A 23893-nucleotide genomic window follows, 5' to 3' on the forward strand; every position below is an offset into this window, starting at 1 on the left:
CCCTCGGTGAGTAACACTGACTGAGTGGCGTCAGTTTGCACTTCCCTCAGTGAGTTACATTGACAGAGTGGCATCAGTCTACTCTTTCCTGTGCGAGTTACATTGACAGAGTGACGTCAGTCTGCTTTTCACGGAGTGAGTTATTTGGACAGTGTGGGATCAGTCTGCTCTTTCCTGGGTGAGTTGCATTGACAGAATGCGGTCAGGCTGCAATTTCCTAGTTGTGTTAAAGTGATCGCGTGAGGTCAGAGTGTTCTTCTCTGGTTGAGTCTCATTGACAGATTGGGCTTCATCTGCTCTTCCCTGGGAGAGTCATATTAACAGAATGGGGTCAGTCTGCTCCTTTCTGAGTGAGTAATATCACAGAGTCCACTCAGTCTGTTCTTCCCTGGGTGAGCTACGTTAAGAGAGTGGTGTCAGTCTGCTTCTCCACTGGCGTGTTACTTTCTCAGAGTCGTGAGAGTCTGCTCTTCTCTGTCTGAGTTTAACAGCAAGTATGGTTTCATTACTGTCTTCGCTGGATGATTCACATAGACAGAATGGAATACGTCTTATCTTGTTTGAGTGAGTTACTTTGACAGAGTGGGGTCAGGCTCGTCTCGCTGTTTGTGTTTCATTGACAGAATCAGATCAGCCTGCTCTTTCCTGGATGAGTGACAGAGACAGCATGGGTACAGCCTGCTCTTCTCTGAGTAGTGTCATTCTGCCATTTACTGGGTGAAAACGAGGTAAAAATAATGACTGCAGATGCTGGAAACCAGATTCTGGATCCGTGGTGCTGGAAGAGCACAGCAGTTCAGGCAGCATCCAAATAGCTTCGAAATTGACGTTTCGGGCAAAAGCCCTTCATCAGCAATAAAGGCAGTGAGCCTGAAGCGTGGAGATATAAGCTTCTGGGTGAGTTACATATAAAGTGTTGGGTCAGTCTGCTCTTCCCTGGATGACTAACATTGACAGAGTGGCGCCAGTCTTCTCTTCCCTGGGTGAGTTACATTAACAGAGTGTGGTCAGGCCATAATCTCCTCGTTGAGTTACATTGATCGTATGATGTCAGACTTCTGTCCCCTGGTTGAGTTACATTGACAGAGTGGGATCCATCTGCTCTTCCCTGGGCGAGTTACGTTAGCAGTTTGGGGTCGGTCTGCTTTCCGCAATCCTGGAACTCCATCTCTAGTGGTTTCTTGTCAGTACCTCCATACTAAGATTTGAGGAGTTAATAAAAGTAAATCGTCCCCTACATCTTTGGGATAATTAGGGATGGGCAGTGTATCTTATCTAATTGAAAGACAACTGTGTCCCAGAAATGCATGTTCTAATTCGACACTGCAAGTGGTTGGGAATAACTTGAGGAGAGGTGCAGGGTAGAATAATTAAAGTCAAATGCACTGATGCCGAGGAGACATAACACAAGATGTGAGTGTGGAGCTGATGGTGCAAGGCTCAGTGACAGTGCTATTGGTTCAGCATTTATTGCTCACTGTTCGCATTGACTCACACACCACTGCTGCCAATTCACAACAATGAGCCTGTTCATCTTGGTTTGAAAATCCCGGCGTGTGTATTAACGTGGTTAATGGGACGTGAGAGGAGATGAGCACATCCTCTTTATTCTGTCAGTTTAAACAGACGAAAATATCTGTTGGATGCCAATGCAAGAGGATACTGTCTTTTTCTGTGCCTTTATAGTTGTGCATGCTCAGCATTGAAACGTCTGTTTTTGCACAAGCAGAGTTTGATTGCCATTCATACTGAGCAACATTAATACAGAAAACGCGTTTTCGAATTCCTGTGATCAAGTGGTTCAGGCATTGCACATATGGACGAGAAAGCTGGCTCTTAACGTGGCGCCATGGCTTAGCTGGTGAAAACAGCTCCCATCACACTGGTGCCTGCTCATTGTATTGAAAGCTCGTTATTTCTCTCAAGTATTGTGTTGTTGATCGAGAAACTCAGTGTCCTGTTTGAATTGCTGTACATTCTGATTTCGCGTTCCGGCTTCATTTTCCTGTTTAAATCCAGTAGGTTGCTCTTTTTAACTACTATTTTAACCTGGAGATTCTTCCCGCAGTTCCACAAGCACTTCTGCTTCTCATCCTCTTATTCTCATTACTTCATTCCCATTTTTGTGATTATTAAGTGGTGAGGCAGGAGACAATGCAGCATTCCCGGGAAATGTTGTGGTAATGGCACTGACACCACGACATGATCACCCTCATTCTCTGCTGTCAGCATTCATTCGTTGTACACCAACAGTAAATGCATCATTGTTCTTCTTCAGCTATCATGTAATTACTTTCTTTTTCTGTTGGATAAGGAAATCAACTTTAACATCAAAAGAGTCTTTAGATTTTGAGGAAGAAATGTCTCCTTGCCTCAGGTCGAAGTGACAGACGCATTATCCAGGGAATGTGAGAACACTTTGACCGACCCCAGCCAGGCGTCAGAAAGCCTGTCAGCAGTTCGAATCTCAAACTGTTTCTGAATGTCAGGCTTTTCAATAGCAGAAATGGGAAATGAGGGATATGGACAGCCCGAGAGTCGGAAAATGTGGAAAAGGCCCAGGAGGATACAGAGACAAATATAGAAAAAACAAAGACCCATATTGAGGCAGACACTGAAAGAAACAATTCTCCATTCGGCGTGACTGCTAAATAACGGAAACTAAAAGGAAATGTAGACATTAAAACATAGCCTTCCACCAGCTCGGGAAAATGAAAGTAGCATGACAGCTGATTAAGTCCTTTTAAGATTGTAAATTCGATGTTTGTAAGATCAAGAGTGATTTTGATAAATATCCTGATTCGACAGATAAGATTATCATTTTCCCAACAGTATAATCTAGAAATCTATAACTAACCTGTTTCTGTCCATCTTAAGAAACAAAGCCTGTTTCTCTCCACAGATGTTGCCAGGTGTAGCGGGTTTCTCTATCAATTCTCGTTTTTAGTTCATATTTCCCAAACCTGTATCTTTTTGATTTTTGATAACCTGGCACAAAACCAAGCATTACCAGGTTCGGACCAGTGGTAAGAAATACTGGTACCACGAAATATTTGCACAGTAAAACATGCATTCGCTGTCCGAGAATAGAACCAACACTATTGCGGTTAGAGTTCCAAATCCTAACTACGAAATTACACGGAATGAAGACAGATGCTCTTGCACTTATTCTCAATGAAATGGATTTGCCATTTCATTTCTGATCAGTTTCACTGCAGATTGGTTTCTACTCGTCTTAAAGTTTGCAGAATGGAAAATACCATTTGGCTCATGGTGCAGTCTGGTTTAAAGACATTCATCGATTCTATTCCCAGTTTCCAGATTTGGTCCATAACCTTGTGTGTTCTGATGTTTCCAGTGCAAATAGCAGTGAGGTTCTCGCTTTGATCTTAGATGACACAACAATGGGATTGAAGTTTGACATAGTCACACTGTGTTATTCCCCACGTCGTGTCTCCCGCAGAAAGAGACACACAGACACATTCCCCGAGAGTGGCAGAGTTCTCAGGATTTGACCAGCACCTTGTGCTTCACTTCAGATGTCCGCTCCAATATGCAAGTTCAACCTCCAAAAGACAGCTTTTGGTTAAACCAAAGCCAGTTCTACAGACAATGAGAGACGTTGATCTGAGCTAGAATTTGAATTGGACGAAAGAAACTGCGAATTCGAAAACCCAAACCCTTCCGTTACTGACAGACAACAGGAATGGACTAGCACGCTGCATCCTCGTGATTTTAAATGCGAACCGACAATCCCCTAATTCGACATCAGGCGTGTTACCAATTCCATCACTGACCCAAAGACCAGGTTTGGATGTGACAGTTTGTCTATAGGTAATGTAAACGTCCACATCAGGGAAACAGCATTCACAACGTGAATACTCAGCAAACATAATCACCGTCACTGTTTCACTTGGAATGCCCCACTCTATGAAACATTTCCTTTCACTGTACTTTCATATTTGAAGTGTTTTACATTCCAGAGCCTGAACTAATTCAGCGAGAAACCACTGGTCATTTCGAGCCCGTCATCCGGAATGAGGCGAGTTGAACGGTGCCTTTCTTGCTGCCAACACATCAGCGCAGCTCAAAACGAGCTCGTTTTAGCATCAGTCTTTACTTAACATGCTGCAGTATATCTGCTGAACAACATCAGATTATCACAGCATTGCCTTCTTCACATTGAAACCAAGGGTGATAGTATGAACAGACTTGGAAACTTGGAGAGAGAAACACTGCTGACGAAGACCATTATGACGTGAAGAGCAGGCACTAGAGTTTGTACAGGTCCCAAAGGCTACTGCAGTATCAGTGGACATCCCTGAATATGAGTCTGAGTTTACATTGCCCAGAACAGGCTTTCATTCCCAGTCAGGAAATGAAGATTTAATTCTCTTCTTGTGAATTATCCGAATGAAAACTAAATCTTGGTTGGACCCAGAACACACATACGGATCCTGCCAGAACAATTCAGTGATCGATCAGCATCTGTCTGGAAGGACAATGGCAGCAAATACAAGCAAAAGCTATCACCGCAATTACCCCTCCAAGGTTCTCGCGTTTCCCAGTTGAAAATATCTCGCTGTTCCTTCATTGTCACTACTTCTATATCCTTGCCTCATGGCATCATGCCTGTACCCCGCTACTGAGGACATCCAGGGTTCTGCGGAGTAATTCAAAATCTCAATCTTTCGATTAATTAGGGATTGACGGTGCATCCCATCACATTGAGCAATGACTTTGTCCCAGTAATACGTTTCCAAAAGCTGCAGTTTCTAAGGGAACACTTGCAAGCTGTCGGGAATAAGTTGTGATTCGGAGATTCCAGTGTTGGACTAAGGTGTACCAAGTCAAAAATCACAGAACACCAGGTTATCGTCCAACAGGTTTAATTGGAAGCACACTAGCTTTCAGAGCGATGCTCCTTCATCAGGTGTTTGTGGAGGGCTCGATCGTAACACAGAATTTTTAGCAAATATTTGCAGTGTGATGTGACTGAAATTATACATTGAAGAATTGATTGTCTGTTAAGCCTTTCATCTGTTGAAAGAAGTGAAACTATCACTGTATTCTATGTGTAAATCACAAAACCCTTTTTTAAAAACGTTGCATTCTCGGGATAGCTGTTAGCAATGGCAATAGCTATACAATATGTTGAAGGTGTTAGCCGCCTGTGTTCTCTGTCTATGACCTGATGTTTAGATTGTTTCCAATCCAAAATGTGAGATAACAGAGTTTTACATAATTTCATGCAGTTTTGGAGCTCAGAGTTCTACATGAATGTATGTGGTTTCTGAGCAAAATGCAATGTAACTTTGAAACTTCCAAAAACATTCAGCACACAAAATATATGTGTGCATGTGGGTATTTGTCTATGTGTGTGTGTCCAGCGAAACCAAAAACTGACAACTCATGAACAGAAGCAGAACTGACAAAGAGAACATATTTTCAGACACACGGACTCATGAATGCTGTCTGTGAGGCAGAGCGAGTCGTCTGGGTCATGAGCTGCTCACACAAATTGCAGCGAGGCAATTCCAAATGGTGCTTTCAATGTACTGGCGCCTTAGAGTACCAATACTTCCAGGAAAGTGCTAAAGTAACATGAATCAGAACTGACTAATAATGAACCATGAAAAGTGAAGATTACCAATCACAGTCTCGGTTAGATGAGGTGAACAATTGGGCTGATGTCTCCACCGGATCGAGAGGACCAATCACCAGCCTCTCTCATCAGGACAGAAATTAAGGAAATTAGGGAAAAGTTACCAAGTTTCGGATCGCAATTTCCCTCTTTTTCGCAACAACAACAGAAAACTGCGAGCAGATTCAATGTAGAACCTAATTTCACATTAACAGGGAAATAAATATCTCCATTCACTTTCAGAGAAACTGTGAAAAATGCAAATTGTCTGGAATATGAAAGTTTGGCGCAGCCTGTTTTTAAGTCGCATATTATGCTGGTGGCATTTTGAGCTGGAGGGGAACGTGACAACTACAGCAGAAGGGGAAACCAGCGTGGGCACTGACATGTTGGTTGTTTTCTGCTGTGCCACACCATTGCCGGGTTCGAAGAAATGACTGCTTTTTCTTTTCAACTTTAACAAAACTGATCCCTGCAAAACGTTGCCAGCTTAATCCATTCGCACACGTGGCCGCGCAGGGATGCAAACACAAGCCTTCTTAAGAAGTGGAATCTGAAATCAGAGTCTCAGGTTGCTCAGCCACGCGAGCACATAGGCCAAAACCGGAAACCCAAGATCATGTACCTGATGATACCCTGCAGCATACTCACATCAACTGCACCAGTTCTGCAGAATAAGCGGTGGGAAGGAATTGCTCTGTCTGAGCGGTCATGCTAGTTGTTCTCATCAGCAAATATGGCTTTGAATTTGTTAGCCCATATCAGCTGCCATGCTGAAACGGAATGCAATGCTGATTAGTCGCTGTGTGAAACTTTGTTCATTCTCTCTCCTCAGATAAAGTGATCACTGGAGATGATGAATTCTGCTCCTGCCAGAAAAGACGACTCTCCTGCTGCTCAGATGAACTGAAAAACTGGTTGAGCACTAGAATCCGAGAATGGCAGAACACGTAGCAAGATTATTCGAAACCCACAGCCAATAAGACTTCCAACTTTCATTTTATTTCTCCATAATAGTGCATTATCCAGCAGAGCCATGAGCAACTGACACCTGGCTGCAAGCTGAGTTTGAAACCTCTGTGGGAATCAAGGACATGTGACTCACTTATTGTCGGTAAATCAAACAGTTCTCACTTTGAGGTGTGTAAAAATTAGTTCCTATACATATTCAGGGAAGGTCAAAGGCGATCTGAGATGTCAAAGAGGTGGTCACTGTTCGTGATTGCTCTTTGTTCGAGTTGTGAAATGGTTTCCCGCTTTAGTCACATTCACGTTTCTTATTGATGACTGAATCAGACAGAAGGTGTTTCACCAGAGCTGCACGTGACTTGCATTCCTCTCCCTCGTTGTCATACTTTCCTGGAAACTCTGTGAGAACAAGAAAACAAAGTACATACTGTCATTTGGCAGCCTGTCTGTGATCTCCTCATTTTCAGTTACAACATGGCTTAGACTTCAGGCCACACGTTAATATTAGACACCAGTATGAGAACAAGAGACGATAGTTCATCTGTTCCTGTAAATCTTTCCATTCTGAATGAACTGTATCCGTGTCTGCTGCTTCGAAACTCGAATATGTGAACTGCTCCAAACTATGATTGAGGATTTCTGGTTTTGGTTGACATACGTTGAGAAACGCCAGACAGCGTTCAAATGAAACTTTCAGAGCACATTTTCGGATGCATTTGACAGAGACGAACATCATGAATCCAGTGTTCGCTGTGACAGAAGGAAATGAATACTCTCCTTGTTACTGATCCAGGCCACCTTCGCATATACAGCAAATGCGGTTCTGTTGTTACAGAAAGGATCAGTGCCCGGTAACTGTGTCCATAAAGTGGACATGAATGAAAAAATAAAGAATACCATGTTGAAATATCCAGGAAATATTGGCTGAAAAGGCGCAGACAATTTTGCCTGCAGCGGCAAGACAGAGGAACATATGTAACTGCACTCTTAAACAGGATGGCCAGCAGTGATCGAAACATCGCCACATATGAGGGACACTGCGAATAGAAATTTGAAAATGAAATTCACGCAGCAGGTATTCGGAATTATATTCATTCCACCGCTACAGTAGTATTGGGCGAGTAAATTCAAAACAAGGCTTGTTGATGAATATGCAATAAAGCCCCATCGATCATGATATGAAAGACTGTCGTCCGTAAAGAGGGAACAACAATGTTTCTTCTAAGCTTTGTACTGGGCCACTTTCGCACAAACTGATACTGCTACTCTCCAGTAAATATCAGGGCTCGCGGCATGCACTCTTAGAAATGGTGACCATCAGTGCTGGAAACATCCCTGCATATTGAGAACAAGGAAGAAAACATATCGAATTAAAGCGAAGATGGAAATTGATTGGACTGATATTCCCTTTCACCACAACAGCTAAAATGTGCGGGGATATACAGAGTAAGGTTTACTGACCGGGTCAGAAAGCAATTACCTCCACATATCTTGACACACAAGCCTATTTTTCTTTCTGTCCGTTTTTTTTTTGAAGCGCTGATCCTTTCCGTAGGAGATGAAGATGATCACTGCTCCACCACAGGATCACAGTGGGGCCAGAGACCCGAACGAGCTGCTCAGAACAGTTCGTGTTTGCCGAGAATCACTGAAACTGAGATTGATAACACGTAGACACGGTGTAACAGCTGCCAACACATGTGGAGGGTTTTGGGACGGATTAGGACCCACTCTGGGAAAAAGACTGGATCCTAGGACTGGGGAGTAAGTGTTCAGGGAGAGGACTGGAGAATGGGGTTAAGAACAATATTAGCCAAGATCGAATGGCGAAGCAGACTAGATATTCTGAAAGCGCTAACCGTCCTCCTATGTCTTCCAATCTCTGGCCATTTGGTATCAAAGGAAATAGAAACAGAGTTATTTGTTCAGTTGGAAGTCCTGGGCAAAGTGAGAGATAGAACAAGCATGATACAATTTTAGAGACTGGGAAAATGTTTGGAGAGGAAGCAATAAATGTGAAGCTGGATATTAAGTTTGAAGTCAGGGCATATTCAATAAAAAGGAAGTTTGTAGAAAGGCAGAGGGACTTGGAGATGGAAAAAGAAGTATCACCAGTCCCGAAATCTCATTCGGATTTCATTTTCAAGATGCGACCGGACCTGCTGAGATTTTCCAGAAATTTCATTTGTTGATTTTGAAACAGAAGATGGGAGTGATCCTGGACCAATCAGCTCTCCCATGTTCAAGTAATATTTGACATACCCGTTCGATCAGATCACATTTGTCCCACACTGAAACCTCAGAATCCTTCCCCACCCCCACCCTCGTTACTGTCAATAAACTGTTCATTTCATCAACTTACATGAGCACACAACAAGAACAATTGCAAGACGTTCGGGGAGAGCTCCGTTACGTTCCATCAGCACATTCTAAATCAGTTAATTGTTGTTCAGGACCAATGATACATTAAGCCATCTCTGTCAGACCACTAACAAATGGCCATTCGCGTTCTGTGTTTTTGGACACTTTGGTTGGTGCACGGATGTACTGGAATCTCACGTTTTGAAATGGACATCATTCATAGTATTTTCAGCTGCACTGATAAAGTTGTCTCTGGCGCTTCCAGTAAAGTGCAGACAGTTTTCACTCAGAAACCGACATGTGATCAAAGCAGGAGGACATATGTGTTAACGAAAGCAACAAGAATGCTCCACCAGCGTTGGTTTGCAGTTCTGCATGTGGAACGAAGAGCTGGAACTCTATTAAACAGTGAAAACGACTATTATGGAGCTTGGACGCACGACTCTCTAATTAAACACCTCACATTTCACCGAACTGAGATATCCAGGCTTGGCACACGATGAATTAGTTTGCTATTTTATTCTGAGCACAATTCACCTGGCACAGCAATTTGCAAAGATCCAGCTCATTCCTCCCAATCACAAAGATCATAATTCACATCTTTCACTTTTGTTATTTCTTCAAAACATTACAATCTATTTAACACTTGTCCCGGCATTTAAGATTCAACCCGAATATTTTCATATGAAGTGATTTCTCGTCACTCTGGCAGACAGTAAATCAGTCGGAAAATTACCTTAGGAAACCCAATCATTTCTGTCCACAGTATTGGGAATTTCCCATCTGCTGACGAGACAGAGTCCTCACAATCAACATTTTCTTTGTTCTTCCTGCCTAAAATGCTTACCACTTCTTATTTTTAAGACAGGAGTTTTGTTTATAACACGTTCCAAGAACAGGAACAACCTTCCAATCTCCTGAAGCCGTTTCCTATTTAAAATGGAAGTTTTGTTCCTTTCCCACGGGAAGAGCAGTTAATGAGAAAGGAGTTTCCACGAGCTGTGGCCCAGGGTTTGGCAGGAAGCCCTGATTGAAGCTGCAGTGGCCGCTTTCAGTTGGCATCGGGGGAATTGGAGATCATGGTGTCGTATTCTGCTGCGTGTAACCGTCTTGCTCCCTGTGGACGCGGGGTGAATCATGGATGAGTTTTCGGAACCACACTGCCTTCCAGTCTCTGGCCATCTGCTATCTAAGGAAATAGAAACAGACTTATTTGTTCAGTTCGAAGTCCTGGGCAATGTGAAAGATGGAACAGTTCTGATACAAAATTGGAGACTGGGAAAATTGTTGGAGTGGAAGTAATACAAGAGAAGCTGAATGTAAAGTTGGAAGTCAGGAGACGTTCAATAAAAAGGAAGAGTGTGCAAAAGCAGGTGGAGATGGACATGGAAAAGATGTGTCACAAGTCCTGAAGTCTTAAATCGATTTATATTTCCAAGATGCTCCCAGACCTGCTGAGAGTTTCCAGTAATTTCATTTGTTAGTTTAGAAACAGAAGATGGCAGTGATCCTGGAACAAACAACTCTCCCGTGCTCTGGGGATAATTGACTTACTGTGTCTATGTCCCACACTGAAACCTCACGATCCTGCCGCACCTCCACTCTCGTTACTGACAATATACTGCTCATTTCGTTAAACACAAGAAGAACAATTGCAAAACGTTGAGGGACAGTACCCTTCGGTTTCCATCAGAACGATCTGAATCACTGAAAATTGGTTCAGGACCTATGTGACATTGATCCTTCTCTGTCAGACCCCTCGCAAGTGGCCATTCGCTTTCCGTGCCTTTGAACACTTTGGGTGGTGCACGGTAGGTTTGGAACCTCACGTTTTCAAGCGGACATCATTCATTGTATTTTCGGCTGCAGTGATAAAGTTGTCTCTGGCGCCACCAGTAAAATGGAAACAGTGTTCACTCAGAAACCGACGTGTGATCAAAAGCAGGCGGACAGATGTGCCAATGAAAGCAGCAAGAACATTCCCCTGCGAAGGGTTGCAATACTGCACATGGAACGAAGAGCCGGAATTGTATTAAGCAGTGAAAGCGCCCATTGTGAGGCTTGCACCCACCACCCTCAGATTAAGCATCTCACACTGCACCGACTGAGCTAACCAAGCACGGTGCACTGTGGATTAGTTTGCTATTACATTGCGAGCAGAATTCATCAGCAATTTGTTAGGATCCAGTTCATTCTTCCTAATCACAAAAATATCATTCACACCTTTCACTTCAGTTATTCCTTCAAAGCATTACAATCTATTCCGCACTTGTCCCGGTATTTAAGATTCAACCTTAATATCTTCATATTTTTACCCTCACCTTTATGTCGCTGATGTGATTTCCAATCTCTCTGGCAGACAGTAAATCAGTCGGGAAATTACCAAAGGAAACCCAATCATTTCCGTTTACAGTTTTGGGCATTTCCCATCTGCTGACGAGACAGAGTCGTCTCAATCATCACTTTCTTTGTTCTTTCTCCCTAAAACCTTTACCACTTCCTATTTTCAAGTCAGGAGTTTTATTTATAACACGTTCCAAGAACTGGAGCAACGTTCCAATGTCCTGAAGCCCTTTCCAATTTAAAGTGAAAGTTTTGCTCCTTTCACACGGAAAGAGCTGTTACTAAGGGAGCAGTTTCCACGAGTTGGTTCCCATGGCTTGGCAGAAAGTTGCTGATTGAAGCTACAGTGGCCGCTTTCTGTTTGCATCGGGAGCTTGGAGAAAGTGATGTCGTATTCTGCTGCGTGTAAACGTCTCACTCCCTGCGGACTTGGGGTGAATCATGGATGAGTTTTCCCGGTTACAATGTCAATACATGGTCGGGGTAAATGCTTGTGCTGAAATATTTGAGGCTTATTGCCTGGGTGGGCTCGAACCACCAACATTTCAGCCAACTGCGCTGACCAGTTGACATACAGAAACTGGCAACGCAGATATCCGAAAGCAAAGTTATCGACGGGATATGAGGATATGTTGGACACCAGGAACTTGCATTGTTTTCAGAGACAGTCGCTGATTTTATCACCGAGAGGGTAAGCACACTGAGGATCTGCAAACACTCAAATTAAAAGGCATCCACACATGCGCAGTTCTCTCACATACATCGCCACATTGTTGCTCACTTGCAATGCTGGTATTCGAAGCCACGATTCGATAGAAACTGAAGCTTAAATTCCAGCACATTAGACCGCTCGCTCACGCTACTACACAAAAGCCAACACTCAGCTTTGTTATGACTAGTGTTTCAGCATGGATTCACTTCAGGCACTTAGACCTCGGAAATTTTGTAATGAAATTGGCATAATTTAAGAAGAAAGACCAAAAAAAAAATTACAGACTAAGAACAGGCCCTACGTCCATTCAAGCCTGAGCCGATCCAAATCTACTGTTTAAACCTGTCACCCAATTCCTAAGCATCTGTATCCCTCTGCTCCCCACCTACTCATGCATCTGTCCAGACGCCTCTTAAACGTATTTACCGTGATTACCTCTCCCGTCTCTGCTGGGAACGCGTTCCAGACACCCACCACCCGCTGTGTCAAGTAGATGACGCGTGTATCCCTCTTAAACTTTTCACGTCTCACCTTGAAAGCGTGACCTCTCGTTTTTAATCCTTCAACCTGGGAAATAAAACTTTTCTCTATCTACCCTGTCTGTACACTTCATGATTTTGTAAACTTCAAAAAAGGTCTTCCACAAACTCCTTTTTTGTAATGAAAACAAACCTAACCTACTCAACCTCTCTTATTAGATTGCACCTTCCATATGAGGCAACATCTGCTTAAACATTTTACACGCCCTCTCCAAAGCGTCCACATACTTTTGGTAATGTGGCGAACAGAAAATTACACAGTATTCTAAGTGTGGCCAGACCAATGTATTGTTCAATTTTAACATGACTTGCCAGCCATTTTATTCAATACCCCATCCAATGAAGCCAAGCATACTATATGCCTGCTTGACTACTCTATCCACCTGTGCAGCAAACTTCAGTGTGTAATGGACCTGCACTCACAGATCTCTCTGTCCATCAACTTTTTCCCCCAAACCTCTTCTGTTCATTGTATAACCCCATCTAGAATTAGACTGACCGAAATGCGTCACCTCACATTTGTCTGTTTTGAACTCCAGCTGCCACTTCTCCGCCCAACTTTCCAGTATATCTAGATCCTCCTGTATTCTTTAACAATCACTTATACCTTCTGCTAGTCCAGAAATCTTCGTGTCATCTGAAAACTTTCTGATCATTGCAACAGTGCTCTCGTCCAGATCATTTAAGTATATCACAAACAACAGTGGCTACAACACTGACCCCTGTGGAGCACTACTGGTCATCTTTCTCCATTTCCAGAAACTCCATTCAACTGCCACTCTCTGTCTCCCATTGCTCAACTAGTTCTTTATCCACCAGTCTAGAACACCCTGCACACCATGTTACTTTAAGTTCTGCATTTGGTTACCATGGGGAACCTTATCTAACTCCTTACTGAAGTGGATGTATATGACATCAACAGCCTTTCCTTCATCTATCAAGTTGGGCACTTCCCCGAAAAACTCTATGCCTCTCACTGATATGCACATTATTTTCTAAATATGAATAGATCCTATGCCTCAGTACCTTCCCCAGCAACTTTCCCAACACTGATGTTAGGCCCATTGTTCTGTAGTTATCCAGAATATCCCTACTATCCTTCCTGTACAGGGGACAATATGAATAACGTTCCAGTCGGCCAGAACCTCACCTGTGCTGAAGGATGCCACGAAGATATCTGTCAGGGCCCCAGCTATTTCCTCTCTCACATCACTCAGGAACCAGGAATAGATCCCATTCGTTCCTGGGGATTTGTCCACATTAATTACCCCTAGCCTGCCCAACACAGCTTCCCTACTTGTGTCAACATGATCCAGACTAATCAAATGTCTTACTCTAGACTCAACATTCATCATGTTCCTCTCCTCAGTGAACACTGATGCAAAATAATCATTCAGAATTATACTCACTCTCTCGGATTCGACATACAGCCTTCTTTAATTTTCCTTTAGTGGACCAATCCTTTCTCTGGTTACCCGCTTGCTTTTTATATATGAATAATAGGCTTTAGGATTCTCCTTAATTGTGCTAGCGTGAAGTTGTTTCATGACCCCTTTTAAGCCCCTTGATTCCTCGTTTAATACTTGTCCTACTCATCTCATATTCTTCCAGGCACAATTATGTTGTCAGCTGCCGAGGCGTTATGTATGCTTCCCTTTTCCTCTTGGCGAGTCGTACAATTGTCCTGTCATCAACAGTACACGATTATTGCCTTTCAAATCGTTTGCCTTCAACGGCACATGCCTCTCCTGCACTATATTTAACCTAGCTTTGAAAGCCTGAAACGTATGAACTGTCGACTTTCCTACAAATAGCTGTGTCCAATCTACATTTCCGACCTCCTGCATAATTTTGATGTAATTAGCTTTGGCCCAGTTTAGTACTCTTTCCTCAGGACAACTCTCATCTTTGTCAATGAGTATGCTAACACTTACAGAATATTGGACACTTCCCAATGAAATCACCCACGGCAACTGCTATCACCAGCCCTGGTTTATTCCTCAATATCAGTTCCAATATGGCCTATTCCCTCGTCTGACTATTGATATACCGCTCCAGAAAACTCACCTGGAGGCTTCTTACAAATGGTATCCCATCCAGACCTCTGACGCTAAGAGTATCCCGGTCAATGTTGGAAAAACGGAAATCTCCAATCAACACTAAATTATTGCCTCGACGTCTTTTCATGATCTGTTTAACTATTTTTTCTTACACCTCACGCTCACTGTAATACAGCCCCCAAAAGGATGTGGAGGCACTGGAACGGGTGCAGAGGAAGTTTACCAGGATGTTGCCTGGTATGGTAGGAAGATCCTATGAGGAAAGGCTGAGGCACTTGGGGTTGTTTTCATTGGAGAAAAGAAGGTTTAGGGATGACTTGATAGAGGTGAACAAGATGATTAGGGAGTTAGATAGGGTTGACAGTGAGAACCTTTTTCCACGTATGGAGTCAGCTATTACAAGGGGGCATAGCTTTAAATTAAGGGGGGGTAGATATAGGACTGATGTTAGGGGTAGGTTCTTCACTCAGCGAGTCGTAAGTTCATGGAATGCCCTGCCAGTAGCAGTGGTGGACTCTCCCTCTTTATGGGTATTTAAGCGGGCATTGGATAGGTATATGGAGGATAGTGGGTTAGTGTAGGTTAGGTGGGCTTTGATCGGCGCAACATCGAGGGCCGAAGGGCCTGTACTGCGCTGTATTCTTCTAAAAAAAATCTAACCTCACCCATCTTATTTCACTGCTCCATCTCACGACACAAGCCCTCCATGGTGTCCTCCTTTCGCACAGCCATGATATCATCCCTGACCAGCAATGCAACTCATTCCCCTTTTATTTCCCTCTCTGTCCCGTCTGAAGCGTCTATATCCTAGAACATTTGGTTGCCAACCATGCCCTTCCTTCAACTAAATCTCTGTGATCGCAATAACGTCATATTCCCAGGCACCAATCTAAGCCCTAAGTTCATCTGTCTATACTCCATGCATTAAAGTAGATGCATTTCAGGCCACCAGTTCTTTTGCATTCATCTGCTCTATGCCTACTCTTCCCATTATTAATGCTAGATTCCAGATTCTTAGCGTTTCCAGTTTCGACCTCACTGCCGAATTTTAATCTTGTGGTTCCCAGCCCCCTGCCACATTAGTATAAAACCTCCCCAAAACAGTAGCAAAAACTCCCGAAAGGACATACATTCCCGTCTGGTTCAGATGAAGATCGTCAATTTTCTTATAGTCGCACATTCCCCAGAATTGGTCACAAAATCTAACAAATCTGAAACCCGCCCTGCAGCACCATTCCTCAACTCACGTGTTCATCGTGCCGTTTTTTTTTTATTCATTTCTTCGCTGGCAGTCACATGGCACCGGCAGTAATCCTGAGATTACTGGCTTTGTGGTACTCTTCTTTAATTTCTCTCCGAGCTCCCTGAATTCTCCCTGCAGGTCTTCATCTCGTTTTTTTCTCGTTGGTGCCTGTATGCACCAAGACAACTGGCTGTTCACGATCCCCTTTTCGAATGCTCTTCAGCCGATGGGCGACATCCCTGGCCTGAGCACTTGGAAGGCAACATAACTCTCCAGAATTGCTGATGCTCCACAGTGAGTCCACCCATAGCTCCAGAGTGGCCACGCGGTCAAACAAGTGCTGCAGCTGGACACACTTCTTGCAAGTGTAAGTTTAGAAAACCTTTACAAAGATTTGCAAGGTTTGCCGTGCTTGGACATAAGAACGAAACTGAATAGGCTTCGTCAGATTCCCAGGAGCTTCAGGGCTTAGATATGGCCTCACAGAAGCTTATAAAGTCATGAGGAAGACAGACAGAGTAAATAGTCAGGGAGCACTTCTTCACAAGACAAGCGAGTTCAAATCCAAGTAGCAAACGTTTAATGTGAGAGAGGAAAAATTTAAAAGGGATGTGAGGGACACATGTTTTTCGCACAGAACTATTGTGTGTGTGTGGAATGAATTGCCACATTTAGTGGCAAAGTCTGGTGCACTCACAACATTTCAAAGGCATCTGAATGGGTGTATAGACAGGAAGACCTCGGAGAGATAAGGCACAAATATTGGCAGAAATGTATGGATTAATTTCGGTTATCTATTCAGCAAGGGCAAGTTGGATCGCGGGATTTGTTTCCATGCTCGACACGTCTGAGATGCTCCAGCCACCGGCAACGGTTTGAATACACCATTTGCAAAAAAAGCGCATGCTGTTTGTTACTCAGCCAGCGAGTTTGACTATTTTGTTTGGAGGGTGGATGAGCCCAACCAACCCAGAGATGAAGGTTTTCCGGATATTTGCTGCCAATGGCCATTCTTTAGATTAGATTCGTTACAGTCTGGAAACAGGCCCTTCGACACAACAAGTCCACACCGCCCCGCCGAAGTGTAACCCACCCCTACCCCTAACCTAACACTACAGGCAATTTAGCATGGCCAATTCACCTGACCTGCACATCTTTGGACTGCGGCAGGAAACCGGAGCACCCGCAGGAAACCCACGCACACATTGGGAGAACGTGCAAACTCCACACAGTCAGTCGCCTGAGCAAGGAATTGAACCCGGGTCTCCGGCGCTGTGAGGCAGCAGTGCTAACCACTGTGCCACTGTGTCTCCGTGCCGCCCACACAGTTAAGCAGAAGCCTCTAGACACACTGCGCCTGGAAGGTCTTCTTCACACTTTCCCAAGTTCGCCATCAAAGATTTTGGCTGAAGAAAAATACCACACATATCGCATTACCCACTTTGCTCTCCAGCGAATCCAAAAACTGAATGCTCTTAACGTGGAACAATATCAAAACTGAAAAGGCAGTACCATGATCAGACACACCGAAGCTTAAGTGCTGTCTGTGAGGCACTGTGAGTCGTCTCTGACATGAAAAACTCGCACAAATAACAGCGAGGCAATTCCAAACCTACTGGAGATTTAGTGTATTGCCAAGTCCCAGAAAGTGCTCAAGTATCATAAAACAAATCACAACAACGAACCATCAAAAGTGAACATTCCCAATTATGTCCGTGATTAAATTAGGCCATCAATGCGCCGGTGCCCCCATCTGATCGAGAGAGCCAATCACCTTTCTCCCTCACCAGGACAGTAATGAAGGAAATGAAAGCATAGCAACGATTCACATCGCGATTGCCCACCTTTTCGCCACAACATCAAAAAACGGCGAACAGATTCAATGCAAGATCTTCTTTCGAAATAACGGTGAAATAACTATGTCTATTCACTTTCAGAGTAAACGGGGAACAACGCAGGTTGTCTGGAATATGAATAACCAACAGAGACAACTTGGGTCCCAGATTCTACTGATACACAGACTTTCATATGAAAAGGTACCTTGGGTGATTGCCCTACACCCAGAGATCTTCTGGCTGCCTTCGGTTTGCCCTGTCACATTAACCTTGTGCTGCTCTAATCTAATTTGTAGTTCTTGCTATTTGTCCGTATTGCTACTAGGGATAGCTGATCGTGGCAACTCGTGACTGCCACACAAATTCTTTGCCAAAATTGGATAGTCCCGCAACGTGATTCGCAGTGCACGAAATTTGCAATGATAATATGCCACGCGGCAAGTTAAAAAGCACGCTTCCATTTATTAAAGTAAGTTTCTGGGAACTGACAGCCAGATTCCTCCTTACACTCGGAATTATGACAACACATAAACCAACAGCCTCTCTCAGAGACAAGTGACCAATGCCCATCTTGTGCCGGACAAACGTAGTTGACAAGATTGCACGCAGGGACTGCACAGAAAACTAGAGAGGAGAAGCAGAGAGACGACCGTCGAGCTGCAGTCATGCAGTTCAGTTACACTGTAAACCCCATGCACAGCTGTTTCTTGTAGGTACACACAGGGCACTGAGTGTCTCTGACTCCGGGACTTGGATCTCGGATTATATGACCGTCTGCAGCACTGGTTACTTTCTTGTGTGAGGTAACTCCCGATGGAACATATGTAAAACACGATAGCTCATTGAGAAATAGGACCCAAGAGACGTATTTCTGTTGTGTTTCTAGTCCTGTTCCTGACATAACATCCAGCATTGTACTTATTGTGTGCTTCCTGACAGTTCGGTGCATGCTTCCGTGATCGCATTGTGTGCAGTAATCTGCGTTTTAGCTGCAATTACGTGTGTTTGAAACCTCGGACCACAGGCCTCTATTTTATTTTCCTCTTCTCGTGCGCAATTGCAACACAGTAAATGATCAATTAATATTGGAATATGACATACACAGGCGTGTGAAAAGCCCAGTTTCCATGTCAATTATGCAATGATTAGAGATTACTTTGATTCAAGAGATAAGGATGGAAAGTGTGTTTGGGTAGAGATGAGGAACATTGAGGAAAGGGGAAACCAGCCGCTGTGGCTTACAAGAACACTAACAGTAACCATAGTGTAAAAAAAAACGTACAGGAAAAAATACCGCCTGTGAATGATGAAAGAAGGCAAGAATTATGGGAGACATTCAGTTCCCTTCTTCCTCTCCCGTTTGAATTGTAAAGAAACTTTGAAGAAAAACAATCGAAAAGTTATATATGCCCCATCGAACAACGTGCGCCATACCTTGGTCATTGACTACTGTAGATTAGAATACTTACAATGTGCAAACAGGCCGTTCGGCCCAGCAACTCCACAACGGCCCGCCCGAGCCCAAATGCATTCCTCTCCTTTAACCCCGTCAATTTCACACGGCCATTTCAACTCACCGGTACATTTTTGGACCGTGGGACAAAACCAGAGCAAGCGCACGCAGCCACGGGGAGAATGTGCAAACTCCACACATTCAGTTGCTTGAGGCGGGAATTGACCCTGATTCAGTGGCATGGTGAAACAGCAGCTCTCACGATGGTGTCAGCGTGAGATGGGACTTATTTGCCTTCTTTAATTGGGAAAAATCTCTGTCATTGTGAGCATCTGGAAAGATCGGTTCCTTCGCCAGAAAAAGAAATGAATATGTCATTAAACTTTGTTTGTTTCATGTCCAAGAATACTCACATCAATAGCTCCCTTGATTTCCTCTACTGGTCATGTTTGCAAAGAGATCTAGCAAATTGCCAAGTGTGATTTTCCTTTCAATGAATAATTTTGACTCAATTTGGCTGCAAATGTCTTTTCCTAACTTTGTGCTTTTCTTCTTTTACATTGGTGTCTCGCACCTTACAAATGACAGCAAAGGTATGAAAGGAGATGGAAACATGTAACTCAAGTCAGCGGCAGCTTTCAATGAGATCATGGCTGATTTGGTCAATGCTCAGGGGGCGCTGCTGTCTGTAGTCATGGCCGAGTGGTTAAGGCGGTGGATTCGAAATCCATTGGGGTTTCCCCACGTAGGTTCGAATCCTGCTGACTACGTTATGAATGCTTTCCTGCTGGAACAATTCAAAGTTCAGAAAGCCAGTTTTGCAAACCAGGCCTGTAATTTGATTAGACTTGAGAAACTCGAGTTCTTCATCAGAAATGCTCCACATTTAAAACATTATCTCTGTTTCTCTTTCCAGATACACTGCTCGACACATCGGGTTTCTGCAGTTGTTATTGAACGCCCTGAGCAGAAGTGCTGCTTTTCATTAGATTCCTTTAATCCATTGTCCTCTGTTCTCTGACTCTGGTCATTGGCAACACATCTTCCTGCTAATCAGAGTGCTCATTCCCCACCGCTCCCTCTCCCATCATTGCAAACGACCGCAGGAAATTGCCACTGAACCATCTTTGTTCCAAAGTGAAACTCACCAGCCTCGGGAATCTCTCCACCAATTGGGACTTCTCATCCCTGCACATGGTGCAAGCCAGAGGATTGTGAAGAGATACTGTGAAAATATTGTCAGTTGACAGTTGGAAAAATGTTTAGGAAGCAAACCATATAATTTAGGCTCCAGCTTTGGAAATCTTGAGAAACTCTCTGGGAAATGGAATCAGAGGAGATTGAAGAAGTGTAAATTGTCAGTCCGAGTAGAGGAAGGGACATTGACTCTGATGTTCTCGGCACAGGAACTGATCTGAGACATTGAAAGAATTCTCGCTCCCGTACGTGAGGAATACAAACTTCATCTGGACTGTGGGACAATGAAAAACTCTGGAACACTCAAGGCACTACAGCACGAGTACAATTGATGGGTCAGTTTTTGTCCAGTGTGTGCGAGAGGGCTTCCTGACACAGTATGTAGACATGCCTTCAAGGGAAGAAGCCACTTTGGATTTAGTACTGGGTAACGAGCCTGGCCAGGTTTTAGATTTGGAAGTAGGTGAGCACAGTGGAGACAGCGATCACAATTCTCTCAGGTTTACTTTCCTGATGGAAAGGGATAGGTGTCCCCCACGGAGCAAGAGTTTCAGCTGGTCTAAGGGAAATCACGATGCAATGAGGAAAGATTTAGGAAGTGCAGAGTGGGGTAGGAAACTGTAGGGGGTGAGCACATTAAAAATGTGGAGCGTATTCAAGGAAAAGCTCCTGTGTGTCCTAGATAAGTATGTACCTGTCAGGAAGGGAGGAAGATATAGAACGCGTGAGCCGTCGTTTACTAAGGAAGTGGAATCCCTGGTCAAGAAGAACAAGAAGTCTTATGTTAGGACAAAACGTGAAAACTCAGTTCGAGCGCTCGAGGGTTCCAACGATATCAGGAACGACCTAAAAAGAGAGCTGAGAACAGCCAGGAGGAGACATTAGAAGTTGTTGGCAGATAGGATCAGGGTTAACGCTAAGGCTTTCCATAGGTATGTCAGGAATAAAAGAATGACGAGCGTTAAATTTGGGACAATCAAGGATAATAGTGGGAAGTCGTGTGTGGAGTCAGTGGAGGTGGAGGAAGCACTAAATACATATTTTTCGATAGAGTTCGCTGTAGATAATGAAAATGTTGGCAAGGAAGATACAGAGATACTTGCGTCTAGACTAGAAGAGATTGAGGTTCACAAAGAAGAGATATTAGAAATACTGCAGAGTGTGAAAATAGATAAGTCAGCTGGGCCGGATGGGATCTATCTGATTTTGTTTAGCAAATGCACTGCAGGAAGGTACAAATCAAGCTGATGCTAACAACGGCTCGTTTTGAGCCGCTAATTTGCAGTGAAGTGGCGGCGCCAATAAAAGGTGTCACGCAGCTCGTCTAATTCCACATCCTGAGCTCGAAATGACCAGATGTCTCTCGCTGAGTTTCGGCAGGGTCTTGCTTGGACGACACCATGACACGCTTTCACTGGAGTGGATCATGACATCGCGTCGGGACTGTGAATAAAACGATGGACACTTCCAGCAGAGAAGGAGGCGACCCTGAAGCAGGCAGCTGAGGACAAATGTTTCTCCTTTGCCAGTGAAAGGCACTGCTTCACAAATTGGAAACTTCGAAGTGAAGCAGTGTTGGTGATTATCTTCGCTGCTTGTTCACCTTTCAAATTCTGATTCCGTGAAAGTCCATGGCATTACGTATCGTCATTCTGCCGCTGCTGATCGCGTCGATTGGGCCAGTGGCGTAATGGATAACGTATCTGACTTCGGATCAGAAGATTGCAGGTTCGAGTTCTACCTGGCTCGAGGGGAATGTCTCACTTTAGCCGTGCCCCACGTTGACGATCCTCTGTGAAGTCCTGCCGGGTCCTCGCTTCTGTGCTTCCGCATATAAAACTTGCATTTGTCCTATTGTCCTTTTAAAATTCCAGCTCACAAGAACGGAGACCTCTGTCGGTTTGGGGTACCTTTCTGTGTGTACCCCTTTGTGGGTGAAATGAGCATGAGTTCCTCAAAAGAGTTACAAGTCGTTGTGGAAGTGTCATACATCTGCCCCATTATTGTGCCATTTAAGAACACAGGATAAAGTCATTGACATTTGCCCTGGGAACATTCGAACACACGAGACTTTGGGCCAAAGTTGGAAACTGCGACTGGAATAGATGGCTCTCTGATCAGGCGGAATGGCCTTTTCCCACTTTGTGAATCTACGAAGACAAGTTGAAAATAATCTGCAACGAAAATGTTCATAAAGGGTGTTTTATTTACACCAAATACGATACTATCTATCGCCTTGTCTTGTTATTTACTTGTGAAGATTCGGTACTCTCAGCACCGTGGCCCGGATCGTATTCCCGCTCATGGAATGGTTGTATTGTTGAGCTAACATGTCGGTGTCCCAGTACTTCTGCCGATTTTCCGATGCGAGCAGGTCATTGGGTTTGTCCAAAACATTATGAATGTTAACATAATACAAATAGCTGCAGTTGCTGGAAATCTGAGCCACAAACGAAAATTGTTTGCGGAACGCAGAAAGACTGGCAACAGAAACATCGACTTTCCTGCTCCTCGGATGCTGCTGTGCTTTTCCAGCATTTTCTGATCTAAAATAGGGTTTCCAGCATCTGCAGTCCTCACTTTTGCCGAGTTCCTTCAGTGTCGCTGGTTCCCAATTCAAGAACTCCATCTCGAGCGGTTTCATGTCTCTACCTCCATGCTGTGGAATTGAAGAGTGAAGAAAAGTAACTCACCCCCTCAATCTCTGGGGTAATTAGGGGCTGATAGTGAATCGTATCACATTGAAGTATATCTACAAGCGACTTAATCTCTGTCTTTTATTGGGAACCATCTCTTTCATTGTAACCATCAGGAAAGACCATTTCGTTCGCTAAAAAATAATGAATATGTCATTAACCTTTGTTTGTTTCATGTCCAAGAATACTCAGATCAATAGCTCCCTTGATTACCTCTGCTGGTCATGTTCGCAAAGAGATCTAGCAAATTGCCAAGTGTGATTTTCCTTTCAAGAAATAATTTTGACTCAATTTGGCTGCAAATATCTTTTCCTAACTTTGTGCTTTTCTTCTTTGACATTGGTGTCTCGCACCTTACAAATGACGGCAAAGGTCTGAAAGGAGATGGAAACATTTCACTCAAGTCAGCGGCAGCTTTCAATGAGATCACGGCTGATTTGGTCAATGCTCAGGGGGCGGTGCTGTCTGTAGTCATGGCCGAGTGGTTAAGGCGATGGATTCGAAATCCATTGGGGTTTCCCCACGTAGGTTCAAATTCTGCGGACTACGTTATGAATGCTTTCCTGCTGGAACAATTCAAAGTTCAGAAAGCCTGTTTTGCAAACCAGGCCTGTAATTTGATTAGACTTGAGAAACTCGAGTTCTTCATCAGAAATGCTCCACATTTAAAACATTATCTCTGTTTCTCTATCCACATACACTGCCCGACACATCGGGTTTCTGCAGTTGTTAATGAACGCCCTGAGCAGAAGTGCTGCTTTTCATTAGATTCCTCTCATCCCTTGTCCTCTGTTCTCTGACTCTGGTCATTGGCAACACTTCTTCCTGCTAATCAGAGTGC

General features: G+C 43.9%; 2 non-coding genes across 2 annotated transcripts; both read left to right on the plus strand.

Moving 5' to 3' along the window:
- The first annotated feature begins 19847 nt into the window (after positions 1–19847).
- On the plus strand, positions 19848–19929 carry trnas-cga (transfer RNA serine (anticodon CGA)). Its single transcript has one exon. It is a non-coding gene; the product is annotated as a tRNA-Ser (tRNA).
- A 3590-nt stretch (positions 19930–23519) lies between these two features.
- trnas-cga (transfer RNA serine (anticodon CGA)) lies at positions 23520–23601 on the plus strand. Its single transcript has one exon. It is a non-coding gene; the product is annotated as a tRNA-Ser (tRNA).
- Positions 23602–23893: the final 292 nt, after the last annotated feature.

This window comes from Chiloscyllium punctatum, chromosome 13, assembly GCF_047496795.1.
Source record: "Chiloscyllium punctatum isolate Juve2018m chromosome 13, sChiPun1.3, whole genome shotgun sequence".
Taxonomy (NCBI): domain Eukaryota; kingdom Metazoa; phylum Chordata; class Chondrichthyes; order Orectolobiformes; family Hemiscylliidae; genus Chiloscyllium; species Chiloscyllium punctatum.